Below are 20,083 nucleotides of genomic sequence, written 5' to 3' on the forward strand. Positions count from 1 at the left end.
TTTCTTTCGCTATTATTTCTCTCTTCTCCTTCTGGAACTCAATTTACACCTGTATGAGGTCACCTGATACTGACACACATGTTCATTCTCTTCCCAATCTTTTTGCTCTCTGCATTTCAGTTTGGATAATTTCTATTGGTCTGCCTTTAAGTTTCATGATTTAAAAAAATTTTTTTCTCTATAAGCTGTTAATTTTCATTTAAGATTTTTTAAAATGTCAGATAATGTATTTTTCAGTTTTAGGATTTCCATCTGGTTCCTTTTCAGTCTTTAATTCTCTCCTGAAATTCCCATCCCATAATTCCAATATCTGGGGCACTTATCAGTCTGTTTTTACTGATTGATTTTTCTCTTGGCTGTGTGTCACAATGATACATTGGAGAGACTCTGTATCCTGTAATCTTATACTGAAGAGTGTCAAATTTTGTTCCAGCAAGCAGTCAAATTATTAACAGATCACCATAAACTTTTGTAGGCTTGGTTTTATGCTCTACTGGATCTATTTTCATTTTTCCTTAGTTTTAGAGTAAACCCATTAATTCTGTTATATGGTCTTTACTCTTAAGGTCTCTCTGGTGTTTCGATGTCAAGTCCAAAGAGTTTACCAAGCTCTTCTAACTTGTCAAGACTCAAACTGCAGTTTCCCCTGTGGTTCCAGCAGCAGCAATCTTTCCTCAGCTCTCTCAGCTGCCTAGATGTCATTTTCTCCTTGGGATATTTGGAATCCCACTTGTGCCTGTACTGCTCAGAAGTCAATTATGGTTTTGAACGGAGTTTATATGCAGAGTCTAGTCCCCTCCTTTACCATGGCTTCCTCCTTTCTGGGATCCACACCCTCCATTTCCAACCATTCTATTTATCCCACACTCTTTCCTCTGACCCTTCAGGCAAAAAAGACAGTAGGTTTTTTTGCTTAAGCTCTAGCACCCTGTGTAGCATGCAGTCTGGGAATCTGCTCAGAGGACAAACTCCCTTCTTTCATGGCCCAGCTGCTTCCCTGTTTCTGCCTACAGAAGTAGGCACTGTTCAGTGCCTTCCAACAGCTCTTTTTTATATTTTGTCTAGTATCTGCAGAAGCATTAATCCAATAAAAAGCTATTCTTCCATTGCAGGAATTGAAACCCCAGTATGTAGTTTTGAAGTCAATTATCCTAATTCCTTCACAGTATCTTCTTCTAGGGACCATTTCCTACTGCTGGTTCAGGGATTACCACCTAATGGTGTATGAAACTGCTCCAAACTCCTTATAACTTTCAAACCAATTATTTTGTGCTATAAATGGCCAATCCAATTACAGGTTTATTACTTTAAGAATTTTCTCTTTTAACTTTAAAGGAATTTTTTGTGTAACAAAACTCAGAGGGTATGTCTAAAACAAGCCTCCAACAAACCCAATGTAACTATCTTTAAGCACAGTAGCTCCTTCTTATTTATAATTTACCACTGATTTTTCTTTTTTTCCAAGAATATTCTCCTCCAGGTTCCTCCTCTACCTCTTCTTCTTCCCTATCTTTAAATTCTCAGATCGGACATTCCTCCTTTGAAAATTTCCCCGATCTTTTCCTCTTCCACAATAGTGTTGCCTAGCTTTATCATTGCAGTGTCCACATTGTTTTAATAAATGTAAATTTAAGGCTATGCTGGCATCCCACAAGTTTTTCTAGGTAGTGATTTGTGGTCATTCAGTTCTAAATATCTCATAAGTTCCATTATTATTTCTTCTCTGATTCATGAATATTTATAAGATGATTTTCATTTCCAAATATATGGGGTATTTTGGGGGGAGGCATTTTGTTGTTGATGTCTGATATAATTGCATTATAGAAAGAGAATGTGGTCAGTGTTCTCGATTCCTTGGTACTTCTTAGGACTTCTTTTGTGGTCAGTATTTTCAATGTGTACTTGAAAACAATGTGAATTCTCTATATGAGGAATACAGGCTTCTTCTATACAGGTCTCCTTTAAGCCTGGCCAGTTACTTATGTTGTTCAAAATGTTTATATCTTTATCAATTTTTACTGCTTATGATCAGTTTATGAAAAGAGGCATGCAAAAATATTTCCCATTAAGAGAGATTTGTCACATTTATTTTATAAGCCAGGACCCTGTTTTGCTCAGAACATACAGATTCAGCATTACTATTGTTTCCCTGTGAACTGCTCTTCAGTGATTATATCATGACTTTATTCCAAATGATGCTTTTTTTGCCTGAATATTGCTTCTCCAGCAATATTATTCTTTACCTGTTTTATCTTTTCTCATCCCTTTCAATCTTTAAGCATCATTATGTTTTAGGTACAACTCTTGTAAACAGCACATAATGTATTGTGTTTCTTAAAAATGATCTGATCTCTACTTTTGAACAAGCCAGTTTAATCTGTCTACATTTCCTGAGATTACTAATGTATCTAGACTTTTTCTACTATGTTTTGTTTTTTCTTAGCATATATATATTTTTTTCTTCCTGTTTCTTATTAGATCACTCTAGAATTCTTTAATCATTTCTTTTGCATGTTCGTGTTTTGAAATTACACATTTTCCCTTATTCCTTGAGCATTACTCTTCAATTTTAAAAGGCATACTTGCTTAAAGTCTAAATTAAGCCTATCTCTATCTTCCTCCTGAATAATACAATGAACTTGGAGTTTATAATTTCAGCCTCTCCCACTCCCTTGTCCATGTTATTGTCATCTAGCATTTTAGTTTCTTGTTATTTAAACAACGGCCTAATTGATTTTTTTAAGACACTGCTTCTTTAAATTTACAACCATGTTCACAATATTTTTTTGCTCATGATTCCCTCTTACATTTTTACTCTGCACTTAAAATCCCTGTTTCTTGGATAATATTTATTGATAGTTATTTTGACAAGGGTCTAAAGTTGGTAAACTCTCTCAATCTTTGTTTTTTGTTTTTTTCTCAAAGTGTCTTTCTTTATTTCACCCCACACTTGAATAATAATCAAGCTTGATATATTATTCTTAGTTAATATTTATTTTTCCTCAGCATTTTAAAGATATTATTCTGTTATTCTGTGGCATCTATTATTGCTAATGGGGAGTCTATTGTCAACTTAATTTGAATTTCTTATATAAATAATCACATATTATTTTATATAGAGTTCATATTCCTTTATCCTACAAATCCCTGAAACGGTGCTTCTTAACCTTATTTTTGGAGAGGGTGGGTTTTTCAGAGTTCTGTGAGAATCTGATGACAGAAGTCACCCCCCACATTCTTCTCCATATAAAATCAGAATGTTCAGGGACCCCTTGAAGTCCATCTTTGAATCCTGTTGTGAATCTCTGCCTAGAATCATCCTAAAACAAAAGGGTACATACTCAATAAACATGTTTGTTAAAATAATTAATTAATGGATGCAAGTCTGGATGGAGGTCTGGATGACTGAACCCAATGAATTCTGGGTAATCCTGGGTAAATGCCACTATTTTAGACATTTTTGTTTGTAACTCCTGTTAACGTTACTGAGAAGGATTATTTCTTATTCTGTTAACACAATAAATTTGAATAGCAAATTTGAATAGCAAAATGGAACTGATACCACTTGGAGATACATTTCTATTTAAAGTGATGATTTGAGTATTAATTATAATACCCTGTAGAAAAGACAACAAGTGTTTGCTTTTTAAAGTTTCCAAAACATTTCCATATATATTCTTTTTTAATTCATTTGATCATCAAATAAACCTAGTGAGTTAAGAATTGTTGCCTTCAATTTTTTGTAGCTGAGGAAAACAAAGCCATGAGAGGAATTGAGTGACTTGCTTAAAGTTACACAACCAGATAACTGGTCTCGACTCAGATTTTCATTCTGTTCTCTCTGATTTCTCTTTGTCTGCTCCTCACTTCTCATCCTTCATTCCCCTATCATCAGAAGGGCCAGATATCTGTGTTAAGTATACATATACCGCAGCATGGGCAGCCAGGTGAGAGGGAAGGCATCTCCAAGTCTCCAGAGTGGCCTTCAGACCTGAGCAGCCCTTGAGCACATGCCACGTGGACTAAAGAGAAAAGGAAGAAAGGCCTGGGGTGATTCACTAGGACCATGTCACATACTACAGAAGACAACAGAGTGGGTGATAAACATCCATGGAGTCTTCTCCTATCTACCAAATGACCTTGAACGTGACTGCTTCCTCCACCAGGTTTCTTTCTCCAACCTTATCCTTTCCTCACAAGGCCATATTTCTGGAACACTTTCCATTAGACCTACCATTCACTCTTCTTCCTCACTCCACACCATCCTTTAAAATTTAGCAAGCATCAGTTAGACTTCTTTACAACATTCATCCCAACTTCCCTCTAGTGCTGGTGGGGATGAAAACTGGCACAACTGTTTGGGGAAACTGTTTGGCAGCATCTACTAAAGCTGAAGTTACACACACCATACAGCCCAGCAATTCTGCTCCTAGGTATAGACCCAGGTGCATGGATATGTTTACCAAGTGATGTACTCAATATTTATAGCAGATTTATTAATAATATCCCCAAACCAGAAACTATCCAAAGACCTATTAACAGCAGAATGGTAAATTGTAGTGTTCACACAATGAGATACTATACAGCAATGAGAATTGAACAAATTGCAACAATATAGATAAATTTTACAAACATGGTATTATATGAAAGCAGCTAGGCACAAAAGGATATACGTTGTATGGTTTTATTTAAATTTAGTGCAAAACATGTACAATTAATCTCTGTTGATAGAAGTGAGGATAGTACCCACCCTTGGAGGGAGTAGAAATTGGAAGCACAAAGGAGGCTTCTGTGGTCCTGGTGAAGTTCCATTTCTTGCTTTGGGGGCTGGTTACATGAGAGTGCTCATTTGTAAACTGGACAATTATGATATGTGCAAGTTTTCTATATGTACCTTTTATATCCAATAAGTTAAAATATTTATATTTATCCACATTGGACATTTAAATATACATGCCCAAGACTTAGATATACCACACAAATGTACATACTAGTTATGTGCTTGTCCACTATGGATGGATTTGATTTAATCCATTCCCTTAAAAAAACAATCAAAGTGAGTGACTAGCTGGACCAGAGCTGGGACTTTTAACTTGCTCATTTCATGAGATATTATGTTAGTGGCCTCCCACCAAACCACACTGAGATCAGTAAAGGAACCAGGTATATACAATAGCCAGCCCTGATGAAACAGCAATTACATATCTTAGCAGCTGTGTGCTTCTGTTCATGTTAGATAATTAGCCAGAAAATTGTTTGCATAATTATTTTTTGGAGCATTTGGTGATTTAACCATTTAACTCTGAAGGCTTATCCAAAAGTCATTAAGCTGTTTAAAGCAGTAGAGATCACACTTGGTGCTGTTTCAGCAAACATAACAAAACCCAAATGGCTTCAGAATTCCATGGATCTCTTCTGTGTAACCGATCATTGCATCTGGCAGGTCTGAGCTGGCTTTTGCTTTTTAAATTTTACTATTTTCTCTCTACTCTAAAGGACATGTGTGTCAACTCTTTTAAAAAGATATACAATCAAATGAGTTCTTGGACCTGCCACTGTTCTTTCTGATTAGATGAAAGTCTACATGAATCAGTGTCCTGGTTATTAAATCCATGTGGCTCATTCCCTGTTTGTGAATAGGAAACACGGAGAAAGAGAAATCAAGAGAGGTTTCAAAAGGAGGCACAAATAGGAAGGAAAAACTGACCTTAGAGATAGGTTTGAAAAACGCTTCTGGCCCACCAAAAGTATAGCCAATCTTATAATGTCACAATAATGACACTGCAGTTTAAGAGATGAAGTTTCAACTAGATATGTTTTCTATTTCTTTTTGTTTGTTTGTTTGGCTTAGCTGAAGGACTTGATTCTGTGTACCTGGCAAGATGCTGAATTAAGTCATTGATGGAGGAGGCATGTTACCTCATTATAGCATTAAGCTTGGGGTCCAAATACTTGTATTCAGGTCCTAACTAGTTGTTCTTATAACGTATAACCTCTCAAAGCCTCAGTCCTTGCTTCCAAAATGGGAACACTAGAGGCAATTAAGAGTGGTATTTAGAGTTCAGATTGGAGTCAAACTGCATATGCACACATCTCAGCTCTGCCCTTACCAGCTCTACGATCTTGGGCTTGTCATCATTTAACCTCTCTGCATTTCTGGCTAATTTTACCAGAGCCCTGTCTCATCTGGTGCTTGAGGATCAGATGAGTTAATGCATGTATGGGAACTACTCAGAGTTGCCAAGCACAGAATAAGCACTTAATAAGTGAATTCTATTGTTATTTTTACTTCTGACTGTTGTTTGAGAGAATAAAATAACATTGTGTATATGAAAGTGCTACTAAAACTGTAAATCCTAGAAAAGATGATTCCCATAATCCTGTCACTTCCTAAGAATAACCCATTCATGATTCTCCAGGGAACAAGTCAGAAGAAATTCTAAATCAAAGTTTACTAAGCAAAGTTCACATTAGTGCTCCCTAGGGAAGGAAACCCAACTGCATAGCTGCCATCAATTAAGTCTTCTCAGAGAGCCCACTGCAGGCACAGCTCTTCTGAAAGATAGTGACTGAATAGTTAAGTCCAGGAAAAGAACGAAAGATGGGCAAATATTGCTCAAGAAGCAGCGTCTGTCATTTTTAAACTGCCCCTTGGGAGTCAGTGCTATTGGGTATTGGGTTTCTTTTTGGGGCAATGTAAATGTTCTAAATTTGATTGTGGTTATAGTTGGGCAACTCTGTGAATATACTAATACCATCAAATTGTACACTTTAAATGGGCAAACGGTATGGTATGTGAACTATATCTCAATTTAAAAAACTACCGGGGCTTCCTTGGTGGCGCAGTGGTTGAGAATCTGCCTGCTAATGCAGGGGACACAGGTTCGAGCCCAGGTCTGGGAGGATCCCACATGCCGCGGAGCAACTAGACCCGTGAGCCACAACTGCTGAGCCTGCGCGTCTGGAGCCTGTGCTCCGCAACAAGAGAGGCCGCGATAGTGAGAGGCCCGCGCACCGCAGTGAAGGAGTGGCCCCTGCTTGCCACAACTAGAGAAAGCCCTCGCACAGAAACGAAGACCCAACACAGCAAAAATGAATAAATCAATTAATAAACTCCTACCCCCAACATCTTCTAAAAAAAAAACAAAAAAAACTACCTATTGTACTTCAATTCATATCATGGATTTCTTAAAAAAGAAAGAAAGATGGGGGAGGGGAGCAAGAAAGGGAAAAGAAAGAAAGGGAGGGAGGAAGGAAGAAAGAAAGGAAGGAAGAAAGAAAAAAAGAAAGGAAGGAAGAAAAGAGAGAAAGAAAGAGAAAGAAAGAAAAAGAAGGGAGGGAGGGAGAGAAGAAAGAAAGGGAGAGAGGGAGGGAGAGAAGAAAGAAAGAAGGAGGGAGGGGGGAGGATGGAAGGATGGAAGGAAGGAAGGAAGCAAGCAAGCATCTGGCTTCTTCTGGAGTGGGTTGTGGCTGTGGCTACCAAGGCTGGGCTCAGCAGTTCCAGCACTGGCAGTCCAAGTGACCATGGCAGGTGCTGCAGACTGTGGCACTTAAAATCTTCACTGGACCCTAGGTAGACAGAAAATAATGACATTTTGTTTCTTTTTAATTTTTTCTCCATTTGTTTCAAAATAAGAAAGCAGGACCTGAAAGGAAAAGGCCAACCCCAAGTTTGTGTCCTGTGTGGGAGTAGAGGGGAAAGGACAGGGAGAGCACACCTGGGACTGCGGTGGGAAGACCCCCAAATGGGACAAGGGCTCCTGAGGAGACCTGTTTGCTGTGCTTAAGGTACAGCTTCTCTCAAGCTGTTTGCATTTGCATAGGGTCTTTTGAAGAATAAAGAGCCTGAGCTCTCACATGGTGGTGGGGCCTTCTCCTTGCCCTTCTGATGGTCCCCCAACTCGGGTCACCACTCTAGTCTACCAGTTCAGACACGGGGCTCGGAGCTTAGGGCCCTGCCAAAGGCAAAAGCTAACAATTTCCAGTGTAAACAATAAGAAGCCGTCATAAAGAGATCTACAGACTCAAAAAGACAAAAGCTCTGCAAAAAGCCCCCAAAACAAGACACCAGACTGTCGTCTCAGGGATGGGAGTAAGACAGGCATGGGAGATTCTCTGGAGGCTGGCAGGGGGCCAGTTTGTCCCAGCCCCAGCTTGGAGGACTGTTTGAAAGAGTTCTCTCCCAGGGGGAGTGGAAGGAATTGTTAAAAGACACAGGGACCTTAGAGACACCAGAGAACACAAGCCTGGTCTCTGGGCATCTGGGCTCTGTCATGGGACAACCTCGTGTATCTCAAAGTGCACCCTTCTTATATATGCCTTTCTGGGGACATGAACTTTAATTACTAGTACAACTTTGTTATTTTTTTAGCCAAAAGTTACAAAAAGGGGAAAGTTCTAAATTAGTTTAAAGGATAAAACTAGTGAGTTAAAGTTTGAGGAGAAAGACAATGTTTAAATAGTCTCCAAGTATTTTCCTACAAGATTTTTATTAATTACAAAGAGAACAACAATCTCAAATTAGGACGGTAAAATAGGACAAATTGACATCAGGTGCTTCCTGGTATGACCCATTGAGAAACAGCCATCATATCTCCGAGGATATTCCTGCCAAATATACATAACCTGAAAATCCAAATTCAGGGGCATTCCACAAAATAAATGGCCTATAGTCTTCAAAATTATCGACGTCCTAAAAGACAAAGACAGAGGAAGAGTTCAAGATTAAAGGAGACTAAAGAGATGAAAGGCAATGTCTGATTCTGGATTGCATCCTTTTGTCATAGAGTCTATTGTTGTGACAACAGTGAAATTTGAATAAGGTCCAAGGATTAGATAACAGTGTTGTAGCACCACTAATTTCTTGATTATAATAATTGTACCATGTTTGTGTGGGAAAGTGCCCTTATTTTTAGGAAATACACTGAATATTTAGGGGTAAAGAGGCTTCATATCTCTAACTTGTTCTCAAATGGTTTTAGAAAACAGTAATGATAATAATTATATATAATTAGAGAGATAATAATTAAAACAACTGTGCTATAAACGTTAACATTTGAGGAATTTGTGTGAAGGGTATGTAAGATCCCTTGCACTATTATTGCAACTCCTTTGTAAGTTTGAAATATTTCAAAGTAAATACTTCTCAAATATCATTATATTTTCCAGGAGAAAAAAAATGAAATAAATCCTACATGGCCGATTGAACTGAGTTTAGCCTGTAGACCCCAAAAGGAGGATGCAGATTGGATAAAGTACTTCTTACAGAGGCTCCACATACCACGCTGTATTCCTGTCGGAGTTTTGGAATTCCAGAGAAGTCTATTCTAGGAGGCTGCTCTGTGGGTTGCTAAACTCATCCCCTCCCCAAAGAGAGCCAAACTGTTTAATAATTAGGAGAATGTGAAACACTCCCTTGACACTCAACATTTGGAAATAATATCTAACGTGATGGAGAGGCTGGGGACCCTGTCCAGAAAAATCATTTCCCATCCTCCTTCTGTGGGAGACATTGAAGGGCTGTTGTTTTGGATTATTAAGATAATGAGATGCAGATGAGAACTTAAATTATAATGCTATAGAATCTTGAAATGTTTTCTTACTGTATCTCAGCTACCTCCTCCTCCTTCTTGTCCAACTTCCTTTTTATCTGTTTTATGTTTCTGTGTTCATTAGCTGTCATCCCAAGACACTGTGGGAAGAACCTTAGGACTTTGTGATGCATCATTTACCAAACACTTTTAGGAACTTCAGTATAACATTCCCCCTTCCCCAGCCCCACCCTGAGCTGCCCTCGCCCCCTGAAAGCTTTACTTTTAACTGGTGAAAAGAATAAAAGGGGAAAGGAGGGAAGAGATCTAACAAGTGATTTACACCAATATCTCATTTACTTTTCACACAGTCTTGGAAGGTAGGTAGAAACACCATTGACAGATGGAGACCAAGGCTCAGAGAGGTGAAAAAGAGGCTAAGGTCACACAAATTATAAGGAACAGAGCAGGGATTCAACAGCCAGGTTTGTTTAACCCTGAGGCCTATGATGTTTCCACCTCACCATTTAATACTAATGAAATCTGATTTGTTCATTTCTCTTTAAAAATAGCAGTTCTGGGCTTCCCTGGTGGCGCAGTGGTTGAGAGTCCGCCTGCCGATGCAGGGGACGCGGGTTCGTGCCCCGGTCTGGGAAGATCCCACATGCTGCGGAGCAGCTGGGCCCGTGAGCCATGGCCGCTGAGCCTGCGCATCCGGAGCCTGTGCTCCGCAACGGGAGAGGCCACAACAGTGAGAGGCCCGCGTACCGCAAAAAAAATAAATAAATAAATAAAAAATAATAATAAAAAAATAAAAATAAAAATAGCAGTTCTTCGAATTGTGGGAGTGATTATATATATATATATATATATATATATATATATATATTTTTTTTTTTTTTTTAAAGCATAGAAGACACAGAAAAGCACAGTATGAAATCCATTTGGAAGTCAAGGCTAATTAAAAATAGCACCACAGGGCTTCCCTGGTGGCGCAGTGGTTGTGAGTCCGCCTGCCGATGCAGGGGACACGGGTTCGTGCCCTGATCTGGGAGGATCCCACATGCCGCGGAGCGGCTGGGCCCATGAGCCATGGCCGCTGGGCCTGCATGTCCGGAGCCTGTGCTCCGCAACGGGAGAGGCCACAACAGTGAGAGGTCCGCGTACCGCAAAAAAAAAAAAAAAAAAAAAAATAGCACCACATTTATCAGTATTAGCAAACCCAATCTGATATTCAGTATCTTGGCTCTTTTAAGTAAATCAAATTTCAGAAAAAATAGATTTTAGATAATCCAGGCTGGAACTCTCCTTTTTAGGTATGGGATCTCCTCCATCTGGCAGGGATATGAAAACATCCACTTTCTGAACTAAAAGAGAAGTTGGACTACATGATCTGAAAGGTAACTCTTAAATCAAAGATTTGAGGGCCTGTGTTTCTGTAGATTTGTTTCTCCTGTGCTACTAATCACTAACCTGCATTTCTGAACCGAACACTCAGTTCTTCTGTATCCAAGAAGGCAGTGATGGAAACTTGTACCCAGTGATGAATGGAAATTTTAAATATGACACCAATCCATCAGTCCTTTCCAGATCTCTTGTCTAAACAACATACACAGTGCTTAAGAAAATGAGCTTCAGAGTCAGACAATCCCAATCCTGGGATCCAGTTTGAGTTCTACTACTTTCTAGCTGTGGCACATTATTAAATCTCTCTAGGCCTCCTTCCCTCTTCTATAAAATGGAGGTAATTATAAAGAAAAATGGAAGATAATTCAAGGAGACAGTATATGTACAGGGCTTTGTATAGTTTCTGACACATAGGAAATGCCTAATGAATAGTTCCTATTATCAATAAATGCTGGGATTAATGTGGGTAGATAGCATCCCAGAGTGAAATAAGAGTAGGTTCTGGAGTAAGACAGGAACAGGTCACACTCTGGCGTGGTTTTTGTACTTACAAGCTATGTGGTCTTGGGCAAGTAACAAACTCTATATGCTTCCGTTTCCTCAGGTTTAAAGTATGCTAATAGTGATTCAAATCCAGGTCTGTTTGACTCACAAGTTTATGCTCTCAGCTACTACACTGCAGTGGTGAAAACCACATCTGCAGGGTTGATTTTCATATAACACTGTAGCCATGCTCTTATTCACCATCAGCAGCATTCAGTGGTCTAGGATGGTATTGAAAGGTGGAGCTAGGCCTGTCTGTAAAGGTGACTGGGGTTGGACAAACTGGTAGAGACATAGCAGTAGCATGGCCCTGGTAGCAGAGTATGACTGGCCATGTCACAACCACTCCAGCTCAGATTCTCCATCCATTTAATGGAGATAATGATGGGGGAGAGTTGTCTCCTAGGTTGGTTTCTGTGCCTCCTCCCCTGAAGGAGAAATGACCGTGAAAAGCATAAAAGTCTCTTGTAGCCTTCGAATTCTCAAATTGAATAACTAGTGAAGTTATTAGGAAACTAGGTTCTGATTTTAGGAAATCCTGGTTCTGAGCCACTTAACCCCTCCTGCTCTGTTTTGTCATCTGCCAAATGGTGATAATACAACCTACATCCTCAACTCCTGGAAGGGACCACTTACTCCTCTATATCCTGAAAGCCTAGGACAGTGCCTGACCCTAGGAGGAGGATGTTGGTCTGTGTTTGTTGAATGCTGAAGAAATGGGGAGGGGGAAGTCCCTGCCAATGCATTCACCCTCTTAGCATTAATCAAAAACAATGAGCAGAGGCCACTCACCAGCTCTATTCTTGCAGCTCCTCGCAGAGGAAAGCTCTTTGAGAGTGGAGAATGCCGAGGGCGTCCCCAGGTTCTTAGGTATAGAGGAAACTTACCTGCAAAGTTTAAAAATGATGTAAAAACCCAGCACCTCTGAATTGTCCATGAGAGGGACAGTTTAGCCCCCCTCCAGTGCTTACCAGACTGGAATGTGATACCCAGGAGGGGGTGTTTAGCTGGACTGTGTAGGTAAAGTCCAGCCCCCTTAAGTGTTTCTCCATGCTGCCCACCAGCCACCCACTGGGGATATTTTTTAGCATCAGTGCAACTGTAGCCTCTGTTTTGTGTCTCCATATCATATTTTCTCTTCCTCCCCAGTTCATATCATCATCACCATCATCGATTGCCTTTAGTAAGGGCCCACCTGTGGGCGTTTGGCTGTCTGTGTACATCAGTGGATCAGCGCCACTCCCACTTTAACGTGATGGGAAACTGCTCCCCATGCATCCCAGTCCCCAAATGTCTTCACCACTCATTTTTATCTATTTACACACACACACACACACACACACCCCTCACTATTTTCAGCCAAGGGGTAGAGAGCTAGTTAACAAGCAAATGTTACTAGAGATTGGGAGCACATTAAAGCCATTTCAGGCCAGATTCTCCTACCAATTCTCTGAGACTGGAGGATTCAGAAGCAGGTAGTTGGAGTATGTTTGTGCCGGGGGTGGGGTGGCTGGCAGGGAGAAGGCTGAGACAAAGATCTGGAACAAGGAGCAGGCCTAGAATACACCACTGTGGGAGGATCAAGGGAAGGGGAGCATCTTCAAAGTCATATTTCTTCCACCCAGACCCGGCCCGCAGCTGCCCTCCAGATATTTGCAATAGGATCCAGACAGTCATCCCCTAAATTGGGCTCAAATAGAAGACACTGAAAATAAAGTCAGTGTGAGTGACAGCATTTCTTGAGGCAAAATCTCCCACACCAGATGAGAGGATATGTGTCCTCGTTAGCCAAGGCCAAACAGTTCTCAGGGCTGCATGGACTCGAGGCTGGGTGCTGCTGTGGAGGGACAGTTCTCAAGGTCTGAGCCCACCAGTGCACCTGCAACTCCATGTATGACCTGGAGACAACCTGGAAGGAGGCGAAGCCCAGCAGGGTGCCTTCTGCTGGCTGGACATCACATTCCCAATACCATGCAGTAGCATCAGGACGGGAAGGGTAGGGAAAAGCAAAATTGATGAGGAGAAAAGTACGTTTCTCGTTGTAAGAAAAAAAGACTTTCTGTTGAAGTGCTCTTAGGATGTCAGCAATCTTGTTATCGATTTCCCGTGGCAAAGCCCTGGGTCATAATGCTTTCGTTTCTAACGTGGCTTCACAGTCCTCTCAGACCACCTTCATCTGGGTGGATGGCAGTGCCACCTTAACCTTGATTTCCTAATGGCATATTTCCTGTTCTTGCTCTTATATGAAATGATGGTTTTCTTTTTGGCTGGGTTTCCAAGGATCCAGAAACGCTGCTGTCTGACTTCTTGAACTAACGCGTTCACTGTTGGGACAGTACAAGTAAAGACGGGTGCTTGGGACATCTTGGCTTACTTTCGAAGGGCCGTGTTTATGCGAGTGCCTTAAACAGTGATCAGAGGAAGAGAGCAGAGAGTTATAAAAGGAACTATGTGTAGTCACTGGGGTGGAGAGATGGGAAAAGCTTAACGAATCTGACTGAGGGGTCCCTAAACAACATAACTAAGCTTCAGATGCCCAAAGCCACTTAAATAAATTGATGTTTTAAAGCCAAACAGAAATTAATATGGGAAAGTGTTTGAATGAGGAGGTGCTGTACCTGACTTGCAGAAATGACTTTCAAGATCCCAAAGATGGGGAGGGTGGGAATTGCTCTTTTTAAGACTTTAGAAATTTTCATCTTGCTGTTCTTGTAAAGGGAAAACAAGTCTGTCCTTGGGAGAACTTGTAAGATAGGCTTCTCTTTAAAAAAAAAAAATGCTGTGAAAACAGTTAAGTGCCACAAAACTTTGAAAGAACTAAGATCAACTTGGTGTTTGACAAAGCTAATATAAGAATGGTAATCAATCCCTTGGCAATGGAAATTTTAAATTTAAAATAAGCTTCAACAAAGCCTTTGAACCTTCGAACACTTTATCCTTAAGAAATTAATGGGTCCCTGAAGAAGTCACATTTCCTTTTCTGTTTCTGTAATATATACTTCAATTACATTAATCAACAATGCAGCAAAATAACTGACATCAACCAACTTCCAAGTTGCATTTCCAAATGCTTCTTTTCTTCAGCAGAGACTTAGGATTTGAAGATAGCTAACTGAGGTTTATATAAGCATGAATAAATATTTGGTGAAGCTGGATTTTCCCATCCTGTTGTCACCCTTTGCTCACCCCAGAATGGTTTCCCATCCTTTTTTTCCTTCTGCTGTCATTTCTGTTAAGTATGATAAACTAGCTTGCTGAAAGAGATATTATGTTAAAACCTTCCTTCTGCACTGTGAAGTTGCTGAAGCACCCCTCAAATATGTCTCCTTTCAAAGCAAACTGGAATTTGTGAGTCATTTTGTTTTTCCCCAATGAAAACAACAGTGACAACAAAAACAAGTTTCATGACATTCATCTTTTTCAGATGTGATCTCCCTTGAAAATTAGATTTTGCTTTTATTGCATTTACCCGCAAATCTATCCCTAGTAGAGTTTTGGTTTCACTTAACTTGCCTCAGAGAAAGTGACTCCAAGGTCTCTGTTTTTTCCATTTTGGCTCGCTCTCTCTCTTTCAATCTCAGAAATGACAACCTTAACAATAAAATCCTCCAAATACTAATTTTACTAGTGTAGTATATACACTAGTGTGTACACACATACAAAAGAACTTTCATTTTCCATTTGGGTATTCACCTTTTTATTTGGGAGTGACCAATATCTGTCCAGTGGGAGGTCATGTCTCCTTTTTTGCCAGTGGCCTATAAGGGAACTGATCCTGACACTGCATGCCACAAAGATAGCCAGTCTTGCTTTAGAGCTCTTTCAGCCCCTGTTGGACATTTCTGCATTTACCATCTCCTCTCTGCAGGGCATAGATACTGAGTCCATTTCACTAAGACCCCTTGCCTTACCCATCATCTTAGAAAACAATCAATAAATTTCCCCTCCCAAGGTGAACCAAGGATTTTGGATTTTAAAAGGGGAACCTCCTGAGGAAAAAAAAACAAATTAGTTTCTAAGGTGGAAATACCTGCACAGGGCAGTGTAAGAGATTTTTTTAATAGGTCATGCAATAAAGTAGATCTTTGAGTCATATCAACTCAGCAGCTTAAACCCGTACATTCACAAGGCTTAGCCTTTGTAAAAATAATTATGGGTTATCAACTATTGCAAAAGTCCCATTATTTAGAGTTCAATATTCTGCAAGAAAATTCCATGTAATGAGAGATCTGATCCACGGTTGATACTTCAGTGGTTACTTTGTTTTCAAATCTTCTAGTCGCTAAAGGGGAAATCAGGACATTTGGTACCACACAGACAAATCATCTGTAAAAGTGGTTGGGTTTTTCACTTTCCACATAGATGTCTTAGTCAAACAGCTAGAGACATGGAAATTCAGCACTTAGCTGTCAAGGCTGACCTTTCAACAGTCTTATCTTGCTTCTCTTTGCTTTGCTGGAATCAAGAGACTTGAAACCCTTCCCTCTAGCTCCTGGGGAGCGAGAAGGGCTTTTCACGTGCCCTTTTCTTGCATGCCTTGTATATCACTTTTGTTGTTGCATATGTGTGTGTTTTGGTTACTTTCTTCTATTTAGTAAGATTGGCAATATATTGTAAATACACCAAGTTGGATGAGACCCTCTGCCCACACACAATTACACACAGAGAGTGTTTGAGTCCAGATCTTTGCTTCGAACTGGAAACTGGAATTCATTTATCCTACAACATCCTACAGAGGAAGGTTCAGACTATCCACAGCATTTGCCTATCAAGGAAGGAAACTCCAGACACTTAACTACTCAACTTGGCCACAAGCAAAGCTCAACATTTCCACAATCTCTGGGAAAATGAGATGTTACATGTTCTTAGCAGGAGCTGACAATTAAGCTGAGTGAACAATCCTGTGAGGTGGGGGAGTGGAGTTCTTGCTGCTTTAGCCACAGACCTCAGGTGCTGGGGTGAGTGTGAGGCCGAGGGCCAAATGCTTTCAACCACCAAGAAGCCGGGGATCCTCAAATCTACAACCCTGTGGTTTGCTATTCTGTTTATTATCATGGAGACTGACCTGTTCCTTCCAACTATTTCCTCTGGCATGATAAGGATTTTGTGAGGTGCCAGGGGAGACATAATTTATTAGAATCAAGTAATGATTTGTAATATTTAAACTATTCCATTAAACCAGGAAGCAGGCCAGAAACTAACCTTTAAATACAGCCAAGGGAGAAAGTCAGCCCAGCAGCTTAAAATATATATCTTTTGCAGGAAGCATGAAGTGTATAATTAGCTGTAATCTCTGCAACTGCAGTCAGGAAGCTTTATATTTTGGCTGATAGGCAGTGTTATCTTCTGATGGCCTGGGAAACCAATCCTGGGGTTGCATTCCTGGCTCCCGCATGGACCCTTGTGGGTGGCTTTTGGGGGGAAACTGGGCAAAGGAGCAGAGGAAAGGAATGGGCAGGGTGGGACCACGATCCAGAGAAGTTACAGGGAAGGATCTGGGTGATAGCCACTTTGATTCTTCTGTAAGGAGACTCTGAATTTCATGAATTATGTTTAAATGTATTCTGATTTCCAGTGTGATCACTTCCCAAAGACATTTTTAAGGCTTAATACACTGGCAAAAGCTATCTGCCTTGGCTACTGCTGGTAGTCATGGAGGAAGTTAAATGTGCTACTGTTAGAGGATCACTTTTATTTTTGGCTGTTTCAACGAGCATGGATTTTTTTTTCCAGTGGGCAAGTCTCAGTCTGGTAGAGGCATTAAAAATTAGGAAAGGTGGAAATGTTTTGAAACCTTTGATCTCTTCTGGAGAAAGCTGAGCAGAGGGGTGGGCAGCCCCTCAGGAAGGCTTGCTGTGTGGAAGCATATACACCAACAATGAGATATCTTCAATACCTTCTATGGCCTTGAATTCTCCCCTGTAGTCAGGCACCAAAGAGGAGAAAAATCCAGCTCTCCTTTCTGACATTTGATCTAAATCTCCTGAAGCCTCAGGGGAGGCCATGGAGGCTCAGATAGGGGGGCAATAAAGCAAAAACAGTAAATAAATCTGATTTTTTGTCTGTTCCAGCCAAGGCTGATTTGGTTTGTCGGGAAGTGAGTGCTCTTGCTTTTGTTTTTCTGGAGACTGTCAAATCCTGACTCACCTTGCCCTCTGAACCACACCAACCAACTGATCATCCAATAAATAGTTGAACAGAAATCTACCCTGTCCTTAACAAATGACAGTAATAGGCATTAAAAAAATTATATCTCCCAGTTATTTATCAAGATTATGCAGTATATTAAAACTCTTTTCTAATTATTTATAAAAACATTTTCTGCGGTCCATTTGGGGAAGAAGAGATGTGATTTTAAAGGATTTAATCTTTAAAAATAGTGTATGCTTAGGCTAGCACCAGAAAAGCCCAAATATCATTTCTTTCTTCGGCTGCCTGGGATGAGCTCCCTTTGATGGAGATCGCGTTCAGATGTGTATTATATTGATATTCTCCAGACAATACATCTTGAATTACAAACTCAGGCATCTTCCAGGTACTGAGGAGGAGGGGATAAAGCAAGAAGGTGACCAAACACTCATTAGAAGAGAAGTAGAAAAGTAAGGGGGCATCTTTCCAGGGACCTCTATCGCCAGCATTTATTCTGCTGCAGTCGCAGTATGCAAATAATTGCCTCCAAGCCCTGACTTGGTCAGATAAACCTGCTCTCTGCCTCGTAGAAACAGCCCAAGACCAGTTCTCAAAGGCTTGCCCCTCTTCCCCAGCAGCTGTCCTTCTGTAATGCAACAGTTCTGTGCTGTCCTCCAGAGCAGAGCTGCATTGTCCTAGCTATGAATAAATCATTAACCCTATTTTATTAATAAGGCAAAGCTAACAATACTCCCAACCTGGCCCCGCGCTTCCTCTCCAGCAGCGCCTCAGAAACAAGTGCCACCCGCTCTTCCTGTGCAGAGAAATGCTGTAAGCCTCAAGGACGCAGCTTGCAGGACCTGGGGTGTGAAGCGCCAGCCAGCTGTTGGCAGACGAGCCCTAACTCTGAAGCCTCAGTGGTCTGCAACTGATGAGCGAGTCAGCTTTAAAGAGAGGCAGCTGCCCAGGGAACACTGCTTCCCTGGGACCGCGGGAGCGAGGCTGTGTCACCGGGAGAGAGTCTGGGTGACGAGGCAGAGCAGAAGAACAGCTTGCTTGGGGCTCATTTTTTTAAAGAAGGAAATAACTGAGTTTTAAAAAGATTTTGCTTAGGAAATCCTATATGACCTCAAATCTTACCCCCCACCCTGCCCTTGAAAACAGGTGGAAATAAATTATAAGCTTTGTTTTAAGAAACTTTATCAGTGTATGGAGTACTTTTCTATGTCCTCAGTTCTATTATACTATTTTCTGACTTATATTTCTTATTGTACTAAGGCCTCTTTTGGGGGGAAATAACAGAAGCCCAAATTAAAAACATTTAAGCCATAAAAAAGGGAGACGTTGTTGACTAGGGGTAATGAAAACTTAAAGAGGTGGACGGACTTTAGGCATGGAGTCTAGGAGTTCAAGGAATGTCATCAGATTGTTCCCTGTCTCTCCACAGCATTTGTCTTCAGGCAGTTTTTCACATGGTGACTCCCATTGGGAGGCGGGTGAGAGTTTTGGACACTTGGCTGCCCTCTGGACTAGCTGAGGAAAGGACGCTGCCACATAACGTTTCCATGGGAACTTTGACGAGTAGCTCAGTCTTAGGATCTTCTGGGCATCCCCAACCTGCTCTTCTCTGAGTCTCTCTACTCAGCAAATAATAACCAACATCTACCCAGGGCTCCATATGAAATCTTGGAGCCATTCTTGATCCCTCTCTTTCCTTCACTCCCTACTTCAATCTACCAGCAAGTCCTATCAGCTTTATCTTCAAAATATATTTGAGTCCAACCACTTGTCACCATTTCCGTCACTACCACCCTTGTCTAAGCCACTAGCACCTCCTTTCGTGGAGCAGTAAGGAAGTCACAGGGGGATGACTTGTCTCCCTAGCAACACTCTTGCTCCCCTAAAATCCCTTTTTCATGCTTAGCTATAGTAATCATTTTCAATTGATCATAAGTGGGACTATCTCTCTATCTGCTTAAAATCTTCTCTATTTATTTTCTCACTGTTCTAAAGGCTAGGATTCTGGAATCAAAGTGTTGGCAAGGGTTGGTTCCTTCTAAAAGGTCTAAGGGAGAATTGTTCCATACCTCTCTTCTAGCTTCCTGAGGATGCCAGCAATCTTGGTGTTCCTTGGCTCATAGCTGCATCACTCCAATATCTGCCTCCATCATCCCATGGACTTCTTCCCATGTGTCTCTATGTCCAAATCTCCCTCTTGTTGTAAGGATACCAGTCATTGGATTAAGGTCCACCCTAAGCCAGTATGATCTCATCTTAACTTGATTACATCTGCAATGACCCTATTTCCAAATATGGTGACATTCAAAGGTATCAAGAGTTAAGACTTGAGTGTGTCTTTTGAGGATACACAATTCAGCTCAGTACAGTATATCCTCTGGTCTCTCCAAAACTCACATCTGTTCCATGGGCAAAATGCATTCACCTCATGTAAACTGATACAACCACTATGGAGA

At 40.8% G+C, this 20,083-nt stretch overlaps 1 long non-coding RNA gene across 1 annotated transcript in view; it reads left to right on the forward strand.

Moving 5' to 3' along the window:
- Nucleotides 1–20,083, forward strand: part of LOC308622194 — a 207,851-nt gene that overhangs the window by 3,559 nt on the left and 184,209 nt on the right. Inside the window, exon 2 of the long non-coding RNA XR_014016577.1 lies at nucleotides 10,847–10,930. This is a non-coding gene — a long non-coding RNA (uncharacterized lncRNA). The remainder of the gene's footprint in view (nucleotides 1–10,846; nucleotides 10,931–20,083) is intronic.

Source organism: Mesoplodon bidens (genome assembly GCF_964165515.1).
Source record: "Mesoplodon bidens genome assembly, chromosome: 9".
In the NCBI taxonomy this organism is placed as follows: Eukaryota; Metazoa; Chordata; class Mammalia; order Artiodactyla; family Ziphiidae; genus Mesoplodon; species Mesoplodon bidens.